Raw genomic sequence first — 21,972 nt, forward strand, 5'->3', positions numbered from 1 at the left:
AAATGAAGCAGAGTGCACAGTACAGAGATTATTTTTCCATACTCCAGCATGGAACCAGTCTCTTGTGCAGGTCTCACCATTTGGAAGAGATTTGTCAGCAGACGAGTAGGGAAAATATGATTATAAGCATCTCATGGAATGTTACTTGGAACTTCAAAACAACTAGCTTGAAGAAAAGATTGCATTTGGGCTGCATTGCTCTTGTCAATAATTCCAATGTCAGTCACAGTCAAACCTGTGGTACTCATGAATTGCTATTGCTCCATAAGATCTACATCTTCCTGTTGCTGTTGAGTTTCTTGATCGTACACAGGATATTCTGCTGCATCTGTTACTGTTGGCATATCTCCTTCCTGACTACTGTCCTAATGTTCAGGTATTGGCATTGAAATATCACCTGTTGCAGTTGCAGAGTTTTCATTATCTGTAGCACTGTTTTTTTGTTTTCCAGTGGTTTGAGAAGTGAAATCATTGGCTTTGAGCTCTTATATGCTGCTTCACTTAATTGTTTTTGCCGTCTCTTGCTTGCACCACTTTCAAATCTCCTCTTCATAGTGATCTATTTGGTCAATATGTAGCCTATCCACACTTGAAATATTCTGCTGTAAATAAGTAGCTTATCTACACTTGAAATCTTCTCCTGTAAACATGGACACAACTGTTGAATGGTACACAAATGCTGAAAAGACTTAAAAAAGGAATGCTAATTAAGAACACAAAATGAAACAATGAGACAGGTTATTATCCGTATCACTGAAGCAAAACTCAAGCACACGAGGTATAATATAAGAGGCTGAGCTGAAGACAAAGGGATGACATATACATAGTAAACACAGACATGGATACAGAGAGAGGGATAATATCCAAAAATGTCTAATGTGTGTCCTCATGAAACTCACTGTACAAGATTGTCCTCACAAATTTTCACCTTGAATCTGGGCCTATAGACTACGAAAGCCTATGATGATGGCCAAGCTACCAAGCTAAGGCTCAACCAAACAACCAACCAGTTACCTCTTTTAATTTACCATATGAAGATGATGATGAGGAATTCTTACACATAAATAATTCCTTAGTCAACTAGATGTAAAACTATAAAGACACTAAAATGTAACAATTCTCTCCTTTCAACATGCACTTGATCCAACACCAGCAACTAGTAGTGGTTTGTTTATATAATCAGCTGATCTGAGAGGACACGTTCATCACGGTCTAATCTTGTGCCATCAGAACCGATATATTTTTATTAATATTTATGAACATTTTTAACTCTTTAACATAACAAAATCTATATCAGTTTACAAAAAAAATATGTCTTTTACCAAATCACATCTCTTATTTGCTTAAATTTGCATCTCTAATCTGAGAGAGTGTGCCACATTTTGGTCCAATAGGGATGTGTATAAAAACAAGTTGTGAAACTTATAAAATGCCAAAAAATTAACAAGTGTCTAAATTTGAGGTCCCCTTTGAGCTTGAGGCCCAGGCCAAATGATGACTCTCCTACTACCCCTTCCCCACCCCCCAGTCCCCGGATTGGCCTGAATACAGGGCAATTTAAGGGTGTTGGAAAATTTCACACAATGCAGCTCCAGAAGTGGAAAGGTGTATGAATCAACTAGCAGGGAGAAGTGAGAAGATGCAAATTAAAGTAGGCCAGTACATACTTTAGTTTATACCTTAAAGACAATAGCGATAGCTCCCTTTGAAGAAGACCCATGTAATTAACCAAAGGAGAATCAAAAAATGTGGTCCTACCTGGATGACACTGAGACTTTTTAATTATTGTATGTGGCAACTAGATACTTGCTAGAGAAAAAAACGTGAAAGCAAATCATGCAAAGACATACTAACATATTCATAAAATAACTGAGATTGGAACATTCTGAAAAGTTGTACATACAACTGGACCTTTCACTTTAGAACATTCACCCTCTGCCTGTAACACCAGCCGTTGGTATCACCGGAGCTTGAGCCTTATCACATGACACGAGGATTAACTTTTTTACAGGGCATTTATTAGGGGATAGCAAGCAGGGGAATTGCCTGGGGTCCCATACAACAGGGGGCCCTGCAAAATGAAGTTACAGGCAGTGGGGGATTTGACTTCAGCCCAGGGCCGGCTCTACATTTTTTGCTGCCCCAAGCAGTGAAGCAAAAAATAAAAAATAAAAATAAAGCTGCCGTCGAAGTGCCGAGAGCCAGCCCTGCTTCAGCCCCATTCCCAGGACTCAGGCTTCAGCTTTGGCCACTCCTTAGTTTCTGCTCTAGGCCCCAGTGAAACTAATGCCATCCCTGCTTTTGTAACTCTGACCTGTGTAAAGTGACTGAGGCCAGGATATAAAGTTCACTTTCCTAATTACATTCTTGTGTGTCACACCAGTGCCAGCTGTGTAAAGACAATGCCACCGCTGTATTCCTGTAACAGAAAGTTATTAAGGGTATTAAATGACTCATCTAGTAACCTCCCATATGGCTACATAATAGGTGACAGCTACACAGGCTGGATGAGCATGTGCTCAATTAAGTAGCCTGCCTCTAATGCCTTCTATCTTCAAATATACAACTTTCAAGATCACTTGTTTAGTGAGATTTATTTTTTTTTTAAACGTGAATTTTCTTTCTCTCTCTGTCCTTGGCTGGTTTCTTCTTATGCTGAATGCAGCAAAATGTCACTGCACTGGTAGTCAAAATGTTCAGGTTCAAGTGATCTTCAGATGGGTCAAAGACCCAATTATGTCCTGAAGACGAAAGTTGGCCTTCTTTTTACAAGCAACATATTGATTCACTGAGTTCCATAGCACTGAGCCTTCACCCATGTAATATAATTTAATGGGTAAAACAGAAGAGCTGATCAACTGTTCCCTAAACAACAGATTAAAACTGAAATTATATCTTCCAACAACTCACTTTGTTTCAAAGGAAAAAAGTTTCAACAGTTACTTTAATTTTGAAATCTGCATTGGCTAAATTGTTCTACTAAGACTTTGATTTATTGTCAGCTCAGAGACAGATTTTTTCTTAAAGAAAGTCTGACTCAATTCTACATTTTTGAATGGTGAATATGTGTATGTTTAAGGTGTGTTACTATTTCAAATTGTTTTTCAATATACTTTGAATGCATTTTAAAGTAGTCTTTAAAAATTGCTAACAATCTAAAGAAGGTTTTCAGTATTAGAAAGTACGGCTATGATTCAGTAAAACAATTAAGAACATGCCTGACTTTAAACAGACGAGTAGTCCCATTGACTTCAATTTACTTTAATGGATACAGGCCTGTATCATTATTCTGGAAAGAAATGTAAACACTGGGTGGGGAGGGGACATTTGGGATACTAATTTGACAAATAAATTAACGAGATAAGACTGGAGATGGGTCCCATGCACAATGCTGACACTTATCTCTGTCTTTATAGATTGCTCAGCACTGTTGCCCTTCCCTGCTGTATCCTCAGAACACTGCTGCAGTTTAGCATCCCTTAAGGAAACTCTAGCATTGCTGCAATTAAAATGTACTTTGATCATTGAAATGTTGAGTATCTGCTTTAACATAACTATGTTAAAAATGTTTTACACATGTGGTAGGGGAGGAATGTCCCATATGGGAACTGGTAAGAACAAATTTACAAAAAACTGTTTCATAGTCACGGCACATTCTTGAACTAAAGCAGGGGATTGCTTCTGCTGTTCTCTCCAAAGCCCAATTGCTCTCTTGCTCTGTGCCCTCTTTGCCTTCACTTATCTACTGGGATGGGAGGTTGCACAGGGCCTTTGCGTAGGGTAGCCCTTCCTGCAAGTTCTCTCATCTTCTGGGGGATCTCTCTGTTGGAGGATCCACTGCTTCTCTCTCTCTTTCTCTCTTTTCTTTTTAAGAAACTATTTAGTTTTATTCCACATAGTGGTTCATTAGAACCATTAGCAGTTGTTTCTCATTAGTGAGCACACTCCCTTTAGTGACAATCTTTGCATTTTAATTTGAACTTTTGTTGCTGTCTACTAGAATTAAAGAGTTATGAAGGAGTGTTAATAACTACTTAGGCATCTACACTCTCCTGTGGGGAATCTATTTTAATCTGCACCAAAGCTTTTCTCTTTACTCCTACATTTTCTGCCTGGCTTTACCGCTTTTGCTTTTTCTCCTTTTTTAAAATTGGGCTGAAGAGCAGCTCAGGCAATTCAGTCATCCCCAAACCCTATCAGGCCTTCAAAGCAAGTGAGCTAATTTAATTTAGGAAATTTCCTATCCAAGACTCCACTTACGCAATATGATCTGTTGTGGGTATGTGGAGACCCGCCAAAGTCATTGAGGCTCTTTGCCTGATGAGGCAGCCATAACACTGGGTGCAATTTGAACAGAACAGCTTCTTAGGCACAACAAAGGGAAGGACAAGCCCTCTTAGACTCTGCTATGAAGTAGGTTTAATGGAAGAAGAATATGAGCTGGGTTTAAGAGAAACGTGGTTCTTGAGACTGTGAAGTGAAGGAAATCATAGTTTAATAGATTCCAAGCCAGAGTGGTCCATTGTGATTATCTAATCTGACTCCTGAAGAGCAAAGGCCAGAGAAATTCCCCAAAATAATTCCTCGACCATATATTTTAGAAAAAAAATCCAATCTTGATTTAGAAATTGTCAGTGATAGAGAATCCATAATGACCTTTGGTGAATTGTTCCACTGTCAAAAATGTACGTCTTATTTCCCATCTGAATTTGTCTAGCTTCAACTTCCACCCAGTGGATAGTGTTATAACTTTCTCTGCTAGATTGAGGAGCCCATTACTAAACAGTGTTCCCCGTGTAGGTATTTATTGACTATAGTCAAATCACCCGTTAACCTTCTCTTTGTTAAGCTTAATAGACAGATTGAGCTTTTAGAGCCTATCATTATAATGTATGTTTTCTAATCCTTTAATCATTCTCAGGGCTCTTCTCTGAACCCCCTCAAATTTACAACATCCCTCGTGAACTGTAGACACCAGAATGGGACATAGTATTCCAGCAGCAAACACACCAGAGCCAAATACAGAGGTAAAATAATTTCTCAGTCCCCACTCAAGATTCCTTTGTTTATGTATTTTCAGAATGTCGTTAGCTCTTTCGGCCACAGCATCACATTGGGAGCTCATGTTCCACTGATTATCCACCATGATCCCCAAATCTTTTTCAGAGTCACTGCTTAAGGCCTAGATTTTTTTGTTCCTGGATTTATACATTTTTATTTTGAAATATTAAAATGCATATAGCTAGCTTGCAACCAATTTAACCAAGAAATCCAGATGGCTCTGAATCAGCTATATGTCCTTTTCATTATGTAGTACTCCCCTGGTTTTTGGATCATCCGCAAACTGTATCAGTGAGGATTTCATGTTTTCTTCCAGTTGACTGATAAAATCTTAAATAGTAAAGGGCAAAAGCCAATCCCTGTAGGATCCCACTGGAAACAGACCCTCTGGAAACAATTCCCCATTTACAGTTACATTCTGAGACCCATCAGTTCACTAGTTTTTATTCACTTTAGAGTGTGCCATGTTCATTTTATATAGTTCTAGTTTTAAATTGTTATGCGGTATCAAGTCAAATGCCTTACTGAAGTCTAAGTATATTACATCACCACAATTACCTTTATCAACCAAACTTGTAATCACATCAAAAAAGGAATCAACATAGTTTAACAGTATCTATTTTCAATGAACCCATGCTGATTTGCATTGGTTATGTTACCCACATTTAATTCTTTATTAATTGAGTCCTGTATCAGCCTCTCCATTATCTTGCCTGGGGTTGATATCAGGCTGATAGGCCTAAAATTACCTGGGTCATCCCAGTTACCCTTTCTGAAAACTTGGCATAACATTAGGTTTTTCCAATCTTCTGGAATTTCTCAGTGTTCCAAGACTTATGGAAAAGCAACCTCCTCAACCCCACAGACAGAGACAAACACCTACAAGATCTCTATCAAGCAATCTTACAACTACAATACCCACCTGCGGAAGTGAAGAAACAGATTGATAGAGCCAGAAGAGTACCCAGAACTAACCTACAACAGGACAGGCCCAACAAAGAAAATAACAGAATGCCACTAGCCATCACCTTCAGCCCCCAACTAAAACCTCTCCAACACATTATCAAGGATCTACAACCTATCCTGAAGGATGACCTGTCACTCTCACAGATCTTGGGAGACAGGCCAGTCCTTGCTTACAGACAGCCCCCCAACATGAAGCAATTACTCACCAGCAACCACACACCACACAACAGAACCACTGACCCAGGAATCTATCCTTGCAACAAAGCTCGTTACCAACTGTGTCCACATATCTATTCAGGGGACACCATCATAGGGCCTAATCACATCAGCCACACTATCAGAGGCTCGTTCACCTCCACATCTACCAATGTGATATATGCCATCATGTGCCAGCAATGCCCCTCTGCCATGTACATTGGTCAAACTGGACAGTCTCTACGTAAAAGAATAAATGGACACAAATCAGATGTCAAGAATTATAACATTCATAAACCAGTCGGAGAACACTTCAATCTCTCTGGTCAAACGATTACAGACATGAAAGTTGCGATATTACAACAGAAAAACTTCAAATCCAGATTCCAGCGAGAGACTGTTGAATTGGAATTCATTTGCAAATTGGATACAATTAACTTAGGCTTGAATAGAGACTGGGAGTGGCTAAGTCATTATGCAAGATAACCTATTTCACCTTGTTTTTTCCTACCCCCCCCCCCGACGTTCTTGTTAAACCCTGGATTTGTGCTGGAAATGGCCAACCTTGATTATCATACACATTGTAAGGAGAGTGATCACTTTAGATAAGCTATTACCAGCAGGAGAGTGGGGTGGGGGGAGAGAAAAGTAGTTTTGTAGTGGTAAACACCCATTTTTTCATGGTTTGTGTGTATAAAAAGATCTTCTGTACTTTCCACAGTATGCATCCGATGAAGTGAGCTGTAGCTCACGAAAACTTATGATCAAATAAATTGGTTAGTCTCTAAGGTGCCACAAGTATTCATGGACATGTGACTTGCCCTGGTGGCTACAAACTCCATCTGGTTGCTGTGATTTTGTACAGAAGAACAAAAGGGTTTCTGCACACAAGAGAGAGACTATATAAGGCCCTGGAAGCCTCTCCACTTAGTCTTCAGCTGGCTCAAGAGATCTCTTCTCCACCCCAAAGAGATGTCTGAAAGAAACAGGAACAAAGAACTGTAACTATTGTGAGTGATTGCTGGACCCAGGCCATAAACCACAAAGTTGGTCTGAAAAGGATTGGGCCCAGACTAGGAAGGAGTCTAGTCTGTGAAAGAACATTGGAACATCTCTAAGGGTGATATTTTGGATATAAGAATATTGGAACATCTCTAAGGGTGATATTTACTTGTATTCAATTTCCCATTGTGTTAGGCTTAGACTTGTGTGTTTTGTTTTATTTTGCTTGGTAACTTACTTTCCTCTGTCTGTTATTACTTGGAACCACTTAAATCCTACTTTTTATACTTAATAAAATCACTTTTGCTTATTAATTAACCCAGAGTAAGTATTTAATACCCGGGGGAGCAAACAGCTGTGCCTATCTCTCTATCAGTGTTATAGAGGGCGGACAATTTCTGAGTTTACCCTGTATAAGCTTTATACAGAGTAAAATGGAGTCATTTGGGGTTTAGGCTCCCAGAAAGACTGAATATTGGGTGCTGGGAAAGTCCCTGATAACTGAGAAGCCCCTGGGTTAAGTGAATCTTAGTTTCTGAGAACTGCAGAGGGGCACGGCCCAACCTCTTGGTCTGCTGTAGCTGACTGGTGTGTTTAGCTCAGCAATACAGGAGTAGAAGGAACCCTTCTCTGGCAGGGTGGTTTGTTCTCAGTGGTATTCCAGCACATCTAGTGACAGTCTTGAGGGAATTTCTGTGACCCAACCCGTCACACTATTAACCATTTTAACTCTCTTCTCCTTTTCTTTATTAATAAAACTTTAGATTTTAATTACTAAATGGTTGGCAGCAGCATGATTATTGGGTAAAATCTGAGTGATATATTGACCTGGCTATGTAGCTGATCTCTTGAGATCAGAAGAACCCTTTGTTTGAAAAAAACTGGTTTTCAGTAACCACTCATCATAAAGTCTGGTGTCTGGGTGGTGAGATACGGGCTGGAATGCCTAAGGAGACTGCATTTTTGACTTCTTGTTAATCAATGTGGTGAGACAGAAGTTTACTTTTAGATTACGTCAAACAGTTACAATGATAGAATAACCACTAGTGTGGGGTGAGTCTGCCCTATTTCTCAGCAGTTTGTCCTGAAACTGGCATTCTCAGATGTGACCCACTGGGGCATGGTGACAGTAAGATATTTAGACATGTTGATTCAAAAATGTCTAACGCTAGTAGCTTCTGTTTAACATCCTCCCACAATATTAGTGGAATGGACAGCTTTATCATCATCATATGATGAGACTATATTATCTGGTTTATTCCTCAAACTCAGAATAGAAAAAAAAAATATTGAACACATCTGCCTTTCTGCATTATTAATGACAATTCTACAATTTACATCTAGTAATGGGCCAATATCATTGTTAGGATTGTTTTTGTTCCTAATATATTTTAAAAGCTCCTGATTGTCTTTTTGTCCATTTGCTTTCCTTATCAATTTTCTATATTTCATAAATAATTATTTATATTCATTACTATCAACCTCCCCTTTCTTCCATTTGTTATATATTTACTTTATTTTATTTTTAATAGCTGTCTTCACTGCATCACTAAACCAGGTTGTTTTTTTAACCAGCAGAGCCTTCTTCCTCAGTTGTGGGATTGTGGCTCTTGGGGCCTCTAGCAAGGCGTTCTTAAATTATTCCCAATTATCATTCACATTTTTCTGATTACTTTTTTCCTTCTAACTGTTTTGGCTCATAATAGTTTTTTATTAAAGCACCAAGTATATATATTACCGGTATGGATTTCATTCTGCTTGCATATTACAAATGTCATCAGGTCATGATCATTTGCACCTAATCTACCATTAAGTTTAGTTCTGTGTTCAGTTTCTCTTTATCTGTTAGGATAAGTTCTAAAAAAGAATTCTGCTGGCTGGAACACTTTTTGAGTTAGGAAATTGTCAGCTATAACGTTTAGTAATTGCAAGGATGTTTTAGTACTGGCAACTAGAGACCTCCAGCATCTGTCACTCAGATTGGAGTCCCCCATGATCAAACAGCTTTCTTTTCCTGTGTAAGGAGGTGGTCATCCTGTTCTCTAATAGTAGGCTTGTATGTAGCAGACATCAACTAATACCCCATCTTGAACTTTATCTGTTAGCACATTGATCCATAAGAGTTCAAGATCATTTTCTTTCAAGTTATCAGTAACTTGTAAACAAGTTATGCCATTTTTGACATACAGTTCCACTCCTTCCCCCACCCTCTTTTTCCTACTCAGTGCTTCCTAAATGGTTTATAACAATTGATTTTGACATTTCAATTTGAGAATCATCCCACTAAGATTCCTGTTCCTCTTGTTCGTTACCCAGGCTCTTAGAATTAGTGTATAGGCAATTCAAGAATTTCTTCTTTTCACGTCCTTGGTTTCTTAATTAATTTCATTCTCACTGTCTTGTTTCTTGTATTCAGTGTTCATATCCTCCTTCTTTTTTTCTTCCCCTTTTGCTGTTAGTTTAACACCCACTTTATTACTCTAGCCAGCCTGTTTTTTGCAGATGATACAAAATTACTAAAGATAGTTAAGACCCAGGCAGACTGCAAACAGCTACAAAAGGATCTCTCAAAACTGGATGTCTGGGCAAGAAAATGGCAGATGAAATTTAATGTTGATAAATGCAAAGTAATGCACATTGGAAAGCATAATCCCAATTATACATATAAAATGATGGAGTGTAAATTAGCTGTTACCACTCAAGAAAGATATCTTGGAGTCATTGTGGATAGTTCCCTGAAAACATCCACTCAATGTGCAGCAGCAGTCAAAAAAGCTAACAGAATGCTGGGAATAATTAAGAAAGGGGTAGATAATAGGACAGAAAATATCATGTTTCCTCTATATAAATCCATGGTACTCCCATATCTTGAATACTGTGTGCAGATGTGGTCACCCCATCTCAAAAAAAGATATATTAGAATTGGAAAAGTTTCAGAAAAGGGCAACAAAAATTATTAGGGGTATGGAACGGCTTCTGTATGAGGAGAGATTAATAAGACTGGGACTTTTCAGCTTGGAAAAGAGATGGCTAAGGGGAGATGTGATAGAGGTCTATAAAATCATGACTGGTGTAGAGAAAGTAAATAAGGAAGTGTTTACTACTTCTCATAACACAAGAACTAGAGGTCACCAAATGAAATTAATAGTCAGCAGGTTTAAAACAAATAAGAGGAAGTATTTCTTCACACAACGCACAGTCAACCTGTGGAACTCCTTGCCAGAGGATTTTGTGAAGACCAAGACCACAACAGGGTTCAAAAAAGAAATAGAGAAATTCATGGAGGATAGGTCTATCCATGGCTATTAGTCAAGATCAGCAGGAATGGTATCCCTAGCCTCTGTTTGCCAGAAGCTGGGAATGAGCAACAGGGGATGGATCACTTGATTACCTGTTCTGTTCATTCCCTCTGTGGCACCTGGCACTGGCCACTGTTGGAAGACAGGATCCTGGGCTAGATGGATCTTTGGTCTGACCCACTAGGGCCATTTTTATGTTTTATGATTTAAGTGACAAATACCACACTATGAATAATGAATAACAAATAATGGAAGCAAACAGTTCATATACAATTCATACTCTGACATTTGTTTGCATAAGTAACTCAGTGACTACTCCTCTATAGCAAGTACCTTCATTGACATAAGAGACAAATTCTTGGTACTTTTGCATCAATGGCAAAGATCCTACTGACTTCAGTGGGGCCAGGATGTTAGCCCAGGATCCGTTTGCAAATATTTATGGATAGAACAAAAAAGAGCTACATAGATAACTGATATTAGATATAATGAATTCAACCAGCTTCATTTAGAAGAATAGAGTTACACCACTTATTTTAAAACAAGAAAAAAGAAAACTGTAATAAATGTGATAATGGCTTTATTGAGCAATAGATGTTTAAAATATTTTCCCCAAGATAGAGTTACTTTTCTTGTGGAATAATGTCTTCAGTCTTTGCCTTCAGACATTTTATCATAATTTCAGTAAATGTTTACCTTTGGGACACTATTTTATCACGATTGCCCTTACAACTAGTTACTATTTATAAGACAGAGTATTTGTAGTTGTTGTATGCAGGGTTGTAGCCATGTTGTTTCCAGGATATTAAAGAGACTAGGTGGGTGAGAAAATATCTTTTATTGGACCAATTTGTCTCTCTCACCAACAGAAGTTGGTCCAATAAAAGATTTTACCTCACTCACCTTGTCTATCTGTAGTTGTGACAATTTCGCTCATTGGATATAGCCATGCTATTGAACAGCCAGTGACAACAACAGAAACTCAGACCATCTCCTTCTTCCATCAAACAGACTGCAGGAAGAAGAAGCTGTTAGAGGCATAAGAGTTCAGATGTTTGCAATGCATGGTATGCCTATTGCAGCAGCTGTTCTTTGAATCCCCAGAATATACCATGTTCTAAACGCTAAATCTGAAAAGCAGATACTGGGGAAAAAAAAAACAATACACGTCTGACCCCCTCCCCCAAAGGGGAGAAAAAAAGTAGAAAATATGACTAGAGAATAAAACAAAAGTGAAGTGATCTATCTGATCAATCTGCAGGACCACTTGTGTCTCTTATTAGCAAATCGCCTCAAAAACAAAAATCAACCCCTCATATGAAAAACTGGAAAAAGTCAGGCACAGTTGCTTCAACGGATGTTTTTCATTTTTGAAAAAAAAAGGGATGTGGGGTAAACCTGAAACCCATTTTGCCATACCAGGAGTTATGTGCCATCCACAAGAAATGCATCCATGAAAACATGCTACTGATGGATTTTCTGATGCCATCAAACTACATCTAGATTTAGAGCTGTGCAAAATTATTAATATCCACTTGGTCTTTATCCTAAACCCATTCAGATTACTTCAATGTGCTTTAGATCGGGGCCTTAGAGTATTCTGATACAACAATAGTAGTTCCTGAAATTTGAGTTTTTTTCACAGATCTATGAAGATATGATCCTTTTCCTTTCTTTTGCTATGGTGAGAATTTACACATACAACTGTAATGAACGCTATGCTCTCCCTTTTTCTCCCACTAGTCAGTTGTGTTTGAAAAAAATGTGTTTGGAAAATAAAATAAAATCAAGAGCAAAGAGGTTAGGTAGAAAAAAAAGACTGATTTTTTTTAGAGACTCATTCAACTAAACTTAATTGAACAGGATCTATTTTTCATAAACCTATATTGATTTGAATTAATTACATTACCCACCTTTAATTCTTTATTAATCTAGTCTTAAATCAGTCTCTCCATTATCTTGCGTGGGATCAATAATTGAAACTGCACAATCAAATGGGAGGGGAAGAATTTAAATTGATACTTTGTTCCATAGAAATTCTATCTACATCACAGATTAATTATCAGGATATATATCAAATTCCAAACATTATGTAATCAGAGAACATTTCCACTGCTTGATTACATGCTGCAGTGGTGATGATGGTGGAATAAGTAGCCATATACAAAACTTGACTCTTTTCTGGTTGTCAAAGATGTATATAATGAGCTATTCAAAGATCACGACCCATAGCCTACATTTTCAGAAGTGAGTAGTGATTTTATATGCCCCATTCTTGGGAACTCAACATGAGATACATGAAAGAGTCCTGATTTTTAGAGGGTGGGTGCACATTCTGAAAATCAGGCTACTTTAAGGTGTCTCAAATTCAGCACTTAGAATCATAGAATCATGGAATATAAGGGTTGGAAGGGACCTCAGGAGGTCATCTAGTCCAACCCCTGCTCAAAGCAGGGCCAATTCCCAACTAAATCATCACAGCCAGGGCTTTGTCAAGCCTGATCTTAAAAACTTCAAAGGAAGGATATTCCACCACCTCCCTTGGTAACCCATTCCAGTGCTTCATCACCCTTCTAGTGAAAAAGTTTTTCCCGATATCCAACCTAAACCTCCTCCACTGCAACTTGAGACCATTATTCCTCTTTCTGTCATCTGCTACCACTGAGAACAGACTAGATCCATTTTCTTTGGAACCCCCTTTCAGGTAGTTGAAAGCAGCTATCAAATCCCCCCTCATTCTTCTCTTCTGAAGACTAAACAATCCCAGTTCTCTCCGCCTCTCCTCAGAAGTCATGTGTTCCAGTCCCCTAATCATTTTTGTTGCCCTCCACTGGATGCTTTCCAATTTTTTCACATCCTTTTTGTAGGGTGGGGCCCAAAACTGGACACAGTACTCCAGATGAGGTCTCACCACTGTCGAATAGAGGGGAATGATCACATCCCTTGATCTGCTGGCAATGCCCCTACTTATACATCCCAAAATGCCATTGGCCTTCTTGGCAACAAGGGCACACTGTTGACTCATATCCAGCTTCTCGTCCACTGTAACCCCTTAGTTCCTTTTCTGCAAGACTGATGCCTAGCCATTCTGTCCTTAGTCTGTAGCGTTGCATGGGATTCTTCCATCCTAAGTGCAGGACTCTGCATTTGTCCTTGTTGAACCTCATCAGATTTCTTTTGGCCCAATCCTCCAATTTGTCTAGGTCCCTCTGTATCCTATCCCTACCCTCCAGCATATCTACCTCTCCTCCCAGTTTAGTGTCATCTACAAACTTGCTGAGGGTACAGTCCACGCCATCCTCCAGATCATTAATGAAGATATTGAGCAAAACCGGCCCCAGGACCAACCCTTGGGGCATTCCAATTGATACCGGCTGTCAACTAGACATGGAGCCATTAATCACTACCTGTTGAGCCCGACAATCTAGCCAGCTTTCTATCCACCTTATAGTCCATTCATCTAGCCCATACTTCTTTAACTTGCTGGCAAGAATATTGTGGGATACCACGTCAAAAGCTTTGCTAAAGTCAAGGAATAACACGTCCAATGATTTCCCCTCATCTACAGAGCCAGTTATCTCATCATAGAAGGAAATTAGATTAGTCAGGCATGACTTGCCCTTAGTGAATCTATGCTGACTGTTCCTGATCACTTTCCTCTCCTCTAAGTGCTTCAGAATTGATTCCTTGAGGACCTGCTCCATGATTTTTCCAGGGACTGAGGTGAGGCTGACTGGCCTGTCGTTCCCAGGATCCTCCTTCTTCCCTTTTTAAAAGATGAGCACTACATTAGCCTTTTTCCAGTCGTCCGGAACCTCCCTCGATCGCCAAGAATTTTCAAAGATAATGGCCAATGGCTCTGCAATCACATCCGCCAACTCCTTTAGCACTCTCAGATGCAGCACATCTGGCCCCATGGACTTGTGCTCGTCCAGATTTTCTAAATAGTCCAATACCACTTCTTTCTTCAGAAAAGGCTGGTCACCTCCTCCCCATGCTGTGCTGCCCAGTGCAGTAGTCTGGGAGCTGACCTTGTTCGTGAAGACAGAGGCAAAAATATCATTGAGTACATTAACTTTTTCCACATCCTCTGTCACTAGGTTCTCCCCTCATTCAGTAAGGGGCCCACACTTTCCTTGACATTCTTCTTGTTGCTAACATACCTGAAGAAACCCTTCTTCTTACTCTTAACATCTCTTGCTAGCTGCAACTCCAAGTGTGATTTGGCCTTCCTGATTTCACTCCTGCATGCCCGAGCAATATTTTTATACTCTTCCCTGGTCATTTGTCCAATCTTCCACTTCTTGGAAGCTTCTTTTTTGTGTTTAAGATTAGCAAGGATTTCATTGTTAAGTCAAACTGGTCGCCTGCTATATTTACAATTCTTTCTCCACTTTGGGATGGTTTGTCCCTGTAACCTCAATAAGGATTCTCTAACATACAGCCAGATCTCCTGGACTCCTCTCCCCCTCATGTTATTCTCCCAGGGGATCCTGCCCATCAGTTCCTGGAGGGAGACAAAGTCTGCTTTTCTGAAGTCCAGGGTCCGTATTCTGCTACTCTCCTTTCTTCCTTGTGTCAGGATCCTGAACTGGACCATCTCATGGTCACTGCCTCCCAGGTTTCCATCCACTTTAGCTTCCCCTACTAATTCTTCCCGGTTTGTGAGCAGCAGGTCAAGAAGAGCTCTGCCCCTAGTTGGTTTCTCCAGCACTTGCACCAGGAAATTGTCCTCTACACTTTCCAAAAACTTCCTGAATTGTCTGTGCACCGCTGTATTGCTCTTCCAGCAGATATCAGGGTGATTGATGTCTCCCATGAGAACCAGGGCCTGCGATCTAGTAACTTCTGTTAATTACCAGAAGAAAGCCTCGTCCACCTCATCCCCCTTGTCCGGTGGTCTATAGCAGACACCCACCACAACATCACCCTTGTTGGTCACACTTCTAAACTTAATCCAGAGAGTCTCAGGTTTTTCTGCAGTTTCATACCAGAGCTTTGAGCAGTCATATTGCTCTCTTACATACAATGCAACTCCCCCACTTTTTCTGTCCTGTCTGTCCTTCCTGAACAGTTTATATCCATCCCCATGACAGTACTCCAGTCATGTGAGTTATGCCACCAAGTCTCTGTTATTCCAATCACATCATAATTCCTTGACTGTGCCAGGACTTCCAGTTCTCCCTGCTTGTTTCCCAGGCTTCTTGCATTTGTGTATAGGCACTTGAGATAACTCATTGATGGTCCCTCTTTCTCAGTATGAGGCAGGAGCCCTCCCCTCTCCTGCTCTCCTGCTCGTGCTTCCTCCTGGTATTCCAATTCCTTTAAAACAAGGCACCCCAAATCACTAGCCACTTGTGAAAAATTAGACCAAGAACTTTCATACAGTAAACAAAAGTTAAATAATTTGTAGCAGGTGGAATGACTTTGTTTTGTTTTGTAATTTAATTGCAAATAACATGTTACACAGTTTGGAGGAGAAAACAAAATCTAATAATGAGACAGAGCTGGGATAGAAGAGAAGCAACAGTAATTATAAGAGCATTTAGCTCATTATGAAGAAAGACTGACATTAGGAATGAAAACAAGTCATCTTCCAATGAACCATTCTGGAAGATATCCCAAAACACCAAGTGCTATGTGGGTAAAACATCAGTTCCATGATAGCAGTATATTGGTTAGCACTCCTCTATTCATACAAACTGCTACTTCTACTTTGGCATATTATTTTGTTTGCTTAATCATAGAATCATAGAATCATAGAATATCAGGGTTGGAAGGGACCTCAGGAGGTCATCTAGTCCAAGCCCCTGCTCAAAAGCAGCACCCATCCCCAATTAAATCATCCCAGCCAGGGCTTATTATAAAGGAGTAGAAAACGATAGGAAGAGCCGAGATCCACCAGTGACTTCTGCAGTTGGAAAGAATAAATAATGTGGTAAATGCCCTTCTGGCCCTAATGGTCCATGGTCTGATCCATGGACTTATGTTTCCCCATTGGCCCTTCATTTGGAACTCCTAAAATCCTGTCTCATATTCATAACAAAATTCTGACCTTTTTAAATTGGCTCTGAGAAGCACTGTTAATCCCATCTCAGATATATGGTTTCAGAAACTTTTTTTCTGACCAGTGAGAAAGGACAGAGTGTGTTACATTATGATCATTCGTATATTGGTTATAGTTGTTTAAAGCAGTGGTTCTCAACCAGGGGTACACATACCCTTGAGGGTACACAGAGGTCTTCAAGGGGGTATATGATTTCATCTAGATATTTGCCTAGTTTTACAAAAGTGTACAGAAAAAAACACTAGCAAAGTCAATGCAAACTAAAATTTCACAGAGAGAATGACTTGTTTGTACTGCACTATATAATATACACTGACCTGTAAGTACAATATTTATATTCCAATTGATTTATTTTATAGTTATGTGGTAAAAATGAGAAAGTAAGCAATTTTTCAGTAATAGTGTGCTGTGACACTTTTGTATTTTTATGTCTGATTTTGTAAGCAAATAGTTTTTAAGTGAGGTGAAAGTTGGGGGTATGTATGACAAATCATACTCTTGAAAGGGGTACAGTAGTCTGGAATGGTTGAGAGCCACTGCTTTAAAGGACTTGAAGTACATGGCACTCATTTTCCTTTTCAGGCCTTTAAAAAGGAATGTAGTTAAGTAAAACTATTTTGATAATTGCTATAGTAATACTCAAGACAGACACTATATAACACCTTTCATTCAGTGAAGTACTGTCATTATGTTAGTAGTATTGATGCCATTTTACAGAGGGGTTAAATGAGTTGCCCAGGATTATCAATGGAAACAGAGTTAGAACTGGAATTGAGGTTTGGTAGTACAACTGGACACTATTGGATTCCTGCTTTCATGGTGTGTTGTGTGTGTGTACAAACATTTATTTTTGTCCCAATCCACATGCCCTGATTTTTTTAAATTGAGTTCCAGGTTCCAACAACTCCAAAATCTCAAAGCAAAACTCAGTAGAAATCATTGACATTCATCCGATGTTTTGTTAAACCCATCAGACACTGCAAAGGTTACATGATTTTGATGCAAGACAATAAATCGGTCCAGATTCACACAGGTCTAAGTACATGTGAAAGGCACATGAATCTTTCAACAATTCTTGTCTGAGTTTCAAGTTTCTAATAAGACACAACACCAGGTGACTTTTACTTTCTTCAGGGTTTTGCTGTGAATATTTGCATAAGCATTTCTCAAGAGTTTCTGACTTCCAGTTCTGTGCTAGGACAGCTCTCATCTATCTCTCTTTATAAAAAATTATCCTTGTCCTGAAAAGATTGAAAATCAAATGCTACTTGATATCTCCACATCTCAAAAATTCCTTGCTTGTTACTACCACTGTGTGGAGCATGAAATGTAAAGACAAGTTCTGCCCCCAAAGACTTATAATGTAAAAGACAGACACAAAAAATGCAGATGATTGATTGGGATTTTTTAAAATCATTATTAGAATTCAGTCCTAAAAATTCAGCTGTATTACCCATGTGTTTCATAAGAATTAGATTGTGGGCATAGACAAAATAAATTGGTATCAAGGAGGGAGTTGAATGAGGAGGGATCATGTTCTTGCTGCGCTGGGATTGGAAGGTTGTTCCATGCTTAGTACTACCATGGAAAAAGGCACAGAGGTGGAAATGGAAGAAGGAAATGAGCTGGGCATTGAAGCTGGCATCACTGGACTGGAATTCAGGGTGTAGGGGATGCAATTAAAAACAAGATCTGAGATGTAAGTCAGGGAAGAATTGTGGAGGGCCTTGAAGGCAAGGACTAAGTGTTTAATCTTGGGGCTGTGGGCAAAAGGGAGCCAGCGGAAATGTCTCTCAACTTTGTCTCATCACAAAGAACATCACTCATGTTAAAGCCAAATTTACCTCTATCTCACATAAATCTTGTTTCCTCACAGCTGGTTGCTTTGAATTAATTATACTATTTGTCACCCATTGTAAAGTCCAATGTCACAGAACTGTGCTTTGGAAGGATGTTATGCATCCGATGAAGTGAGCTGTAGCTCACGAAAGCTTATGCTCAAATAAATTGGTTAGTCTCTAAGGTGCCACAAGTACTCCTTTTCTTTTTGCGAATACAGACTAACACGGCTGCTACTCTGAAACCTGGAAAGATGAAAGTTTTCCTTGCAGAGCAAGCAACAGGGCATAATATCTATATGAATACTAAACCAGACATGCTCATTTGGTAGGGTGACTAGATGTCCTGATTTTATAGGGACACTCCCGATATTCGAGGCTTTGTCTTCTATATGCACCTATACCCCCTCACCCCGGCCCTGATTTTTCACACTTGCTATCTGATCACCCTATCATATGCTACCAAAAAAGACTTTACAATTCATGTCCATTTGTTTTGGTAGAGGTGGATATTTGAAAGCAAAGGAGCAAATTGCATGAAATATTCAGCCATTTCGGTTTTAATATCTCTGTGTGGGTGTGTGTGTGTATATATATATATTTGTATCACTGCTGTTATAGCAGCCATTAAGATTAAACATCACAGAAGAGGGAAGAAAACCATGACTGCTTTTAAATAAAAATGTCAGTTTGTTAATCCAAGACACAATCAAATACTCTATCTGCTATCTGCGTTGGTGATGTGGTATGCGTGGCATTTTCCTGCCTTTCATTCCTTTGTCTAGATATAACAAACTTGAGGAGTGATTCTAATATAATTTGTGGTCTTGGTTCTTAAAACATTGTTTCCCAAATGTCTGCATCCTGCAGATTGACTAATCATGCTGACATAATTCCTACACATCATCCTATCACTTGCTTGTAGGAAACTTGGGAAGTTTCCTACCTAGATCACAAAGTAGAGTTATATATTTTTATATCTCAGACCATCATTGATATGTGGTAGTTATCCACCCACCTAAGTATTCATTACACAGTGACACTCCACAGGGCATTTGTGGTTTACATATCCTGGGGGACATGATCTAAAAAGGATATTAAACACAGTTTATTTTAATAGAGAGATATTTTAATACAGCCTAACATAGTAAAAGGAGTCCTAATTTCATTTAGGAGCTACACTACTAAAAATAGTTGCGAGTACTATCATAATTCCATTGCTCTACTCGCAAATTAAAGGTCAGACTGGAGTAGAAAAATATATATTTGATATAATTGTATTAGGCTTTTCGTTTGTTAATTGAAGTTCATGACACACACCTGTGTGCTCATTTCTTTTGGTGTCAACATTCCCTAGAATACAGCATAAATCCAGGAAAAGTAGGAGTGTGACTCTATGTGCACTTGCATAACAGGTATGGTCAAGAGCTCAGTCCTGTTTGTATTAATTTCATTTATAAACACTACTATAGTAGCTGAGAAGAGACAACAATGCTATGACACTTTTCTGTTAAACTCTGTTTTGTTACTTTCTCTTCCCATCCCACTCACCTTGTTTGTCTCTTTTCACCTGTCACCTGGAATAAAGATTTGAAAAGTGCCTAAATGATTTAAATGGGACTTAAGCTCCTAAATCACTTATGCACTTTTGAAAGTGATTATAAGGGAAGGGAATTTGTCCAAGATATTCAAAGATATTTAGGTGCCTAGCTCCAACTGATCCTCAAAGATATTAGGCTCCTAATTCCCACTGATTGATTTTGGTGCCTCTGTGGATATGGGCCTTTGTTATTTGCTACATATTTGTACAGTCCCTAATTCAGTAGGATCCCGATCCCTGATTTGGGTTCTTAGGTGTTAGCGTACTATTACTAAAACTAAAATGATCATAATTATTATGATCATCATGATTACTGGGAAAATATAGTAGTATATTTTGTTCTTGAGTTTTTAATGACCATTCTTAAATTAGATTACGTAGGTTGTCTTTCTTAAACTGAACATTTCCATAAACAATTTTCTGGAGCATTTTCTTTGTGGTGGTAGAGCTGTTTGAGGTTTATTACTCTAAGGGTATCCTATATACACCCCTTGAAGTCCTTATGAAACCCCATTTTCCCTCTCATTTAACTTCTGATGGTAGGTTGAAGAGGAGTAGATGATAGTCCTTTCACAGACTGTCAACTGTGCTCTTGGGGTCTGATCCAACTTGCACTGAAGTCAGCAGGTGACTTTCCCATGATTTCAACAGCAGATGGATTGTACTCATAGGATCCAATCCGGCACATGAGTAAATAAGTAGTTCTTTATAGCTTCAGTGGAATTACTCATGTAAGTTTGTTCACACATGTATTTGCAGAAGCGGGGATGTTCATTGGCTACAGGTACTATATTATGTGAAGCTCTGCTTAGGAGTTAAAAATGTTGATCTGTACCAGTTCTCATTCACTACTGCTTTAGGATTGGGAATAGAACCTTGTTTTCCCAAAGGCAGTACAGCGCATGCCACGTAGCCACAGGACTAATCTGGCCACTTAGCTTCTGAGTTTTAAGTTTGGGGTTTATTTTTTTAGTTTGTAAAGCTCTATTAATTTTCCTAATAAGGACTGAAAGTTAAATGTTTAGCATAACAGCAGGTGAAGCACAGTGGAAAACTATGGCTAGACAAGCAGCTTTGATTTCAAAGACAACTTTTATTCTTTAGTAGTGTCTATGTAAGCAGGTAGTGAGGTACAGCAGGAAGTTTCCATCCTGTGTGCAATCATGGTGTGTTTACATATATATTTTAATATTTATTTAAAAACAGGCCATATCTGTACTTCATGGTGCCAAAATTTAGTACATGTCTTTCAGGGTTCACATGAACAAGACCAGTATAAGACTGCGGTTGAGATTTGCCGACTCAATGGCTTCAATACAGCAGGAAACCAATTTAAGGGGGAAATGATTTTTTTTAAAAAAAAACAATGAGGTTGGGGAGTTGGAGAATGGAATTTAGAAAACAATTTCTCATACAGTTCACCCTTGTGTCACTTCCTCCCTGGAGTGTCATGCAATGTTATAAAAAGTGTTGCTATAACAACACTAATTAATTTTAATGGGATTTCATGGGTTACAGTAAAAAGCCAAACCACAGTAGTCCCATTCCATGTCATAGCTGGTTGGGTAAGAGAGAACTATATGATATTGAAATAGAAAGTAGTGCAGTAATTACTGAAAAGGGCTGCCCAGGCCAGTCCTTGTCAAGGCAACATATGCACACCTGCCTTTTCATTATGGACAAAAGGGTGACACTCAACAACTATGAAGCTTATACACATATTATTCAGTACATTACAGGATACACTGAAATAAAGGGTGAGGTTTATTCAACACAGTCAATCCCTTGTGGAGCTACATGACTTGAAAAATGATATCTGTCAGTGTGCTCAGGCTTTTGCTTCACATAACTTGGAGGATTAGGGACTCCAGAAATTCTGAAATGAGTACTAAATCCATCCTCTGAAGAGTCTGAAAGAAAAAATATGAACAAGAAAGTGATAAA

Source organism: Lepidochelys olivacea (genome assembly GCF_965140295.1).
Source record: "Lepidochelys olivacea isolate rLepOli2 genome assembly, chromosome: 1".
Lineage (NCBI taxonomy): Eukaryota > Metazoa > Chordata > Testudines > Cheloniidae > Lepidochelys > Lepidochelys olivacea.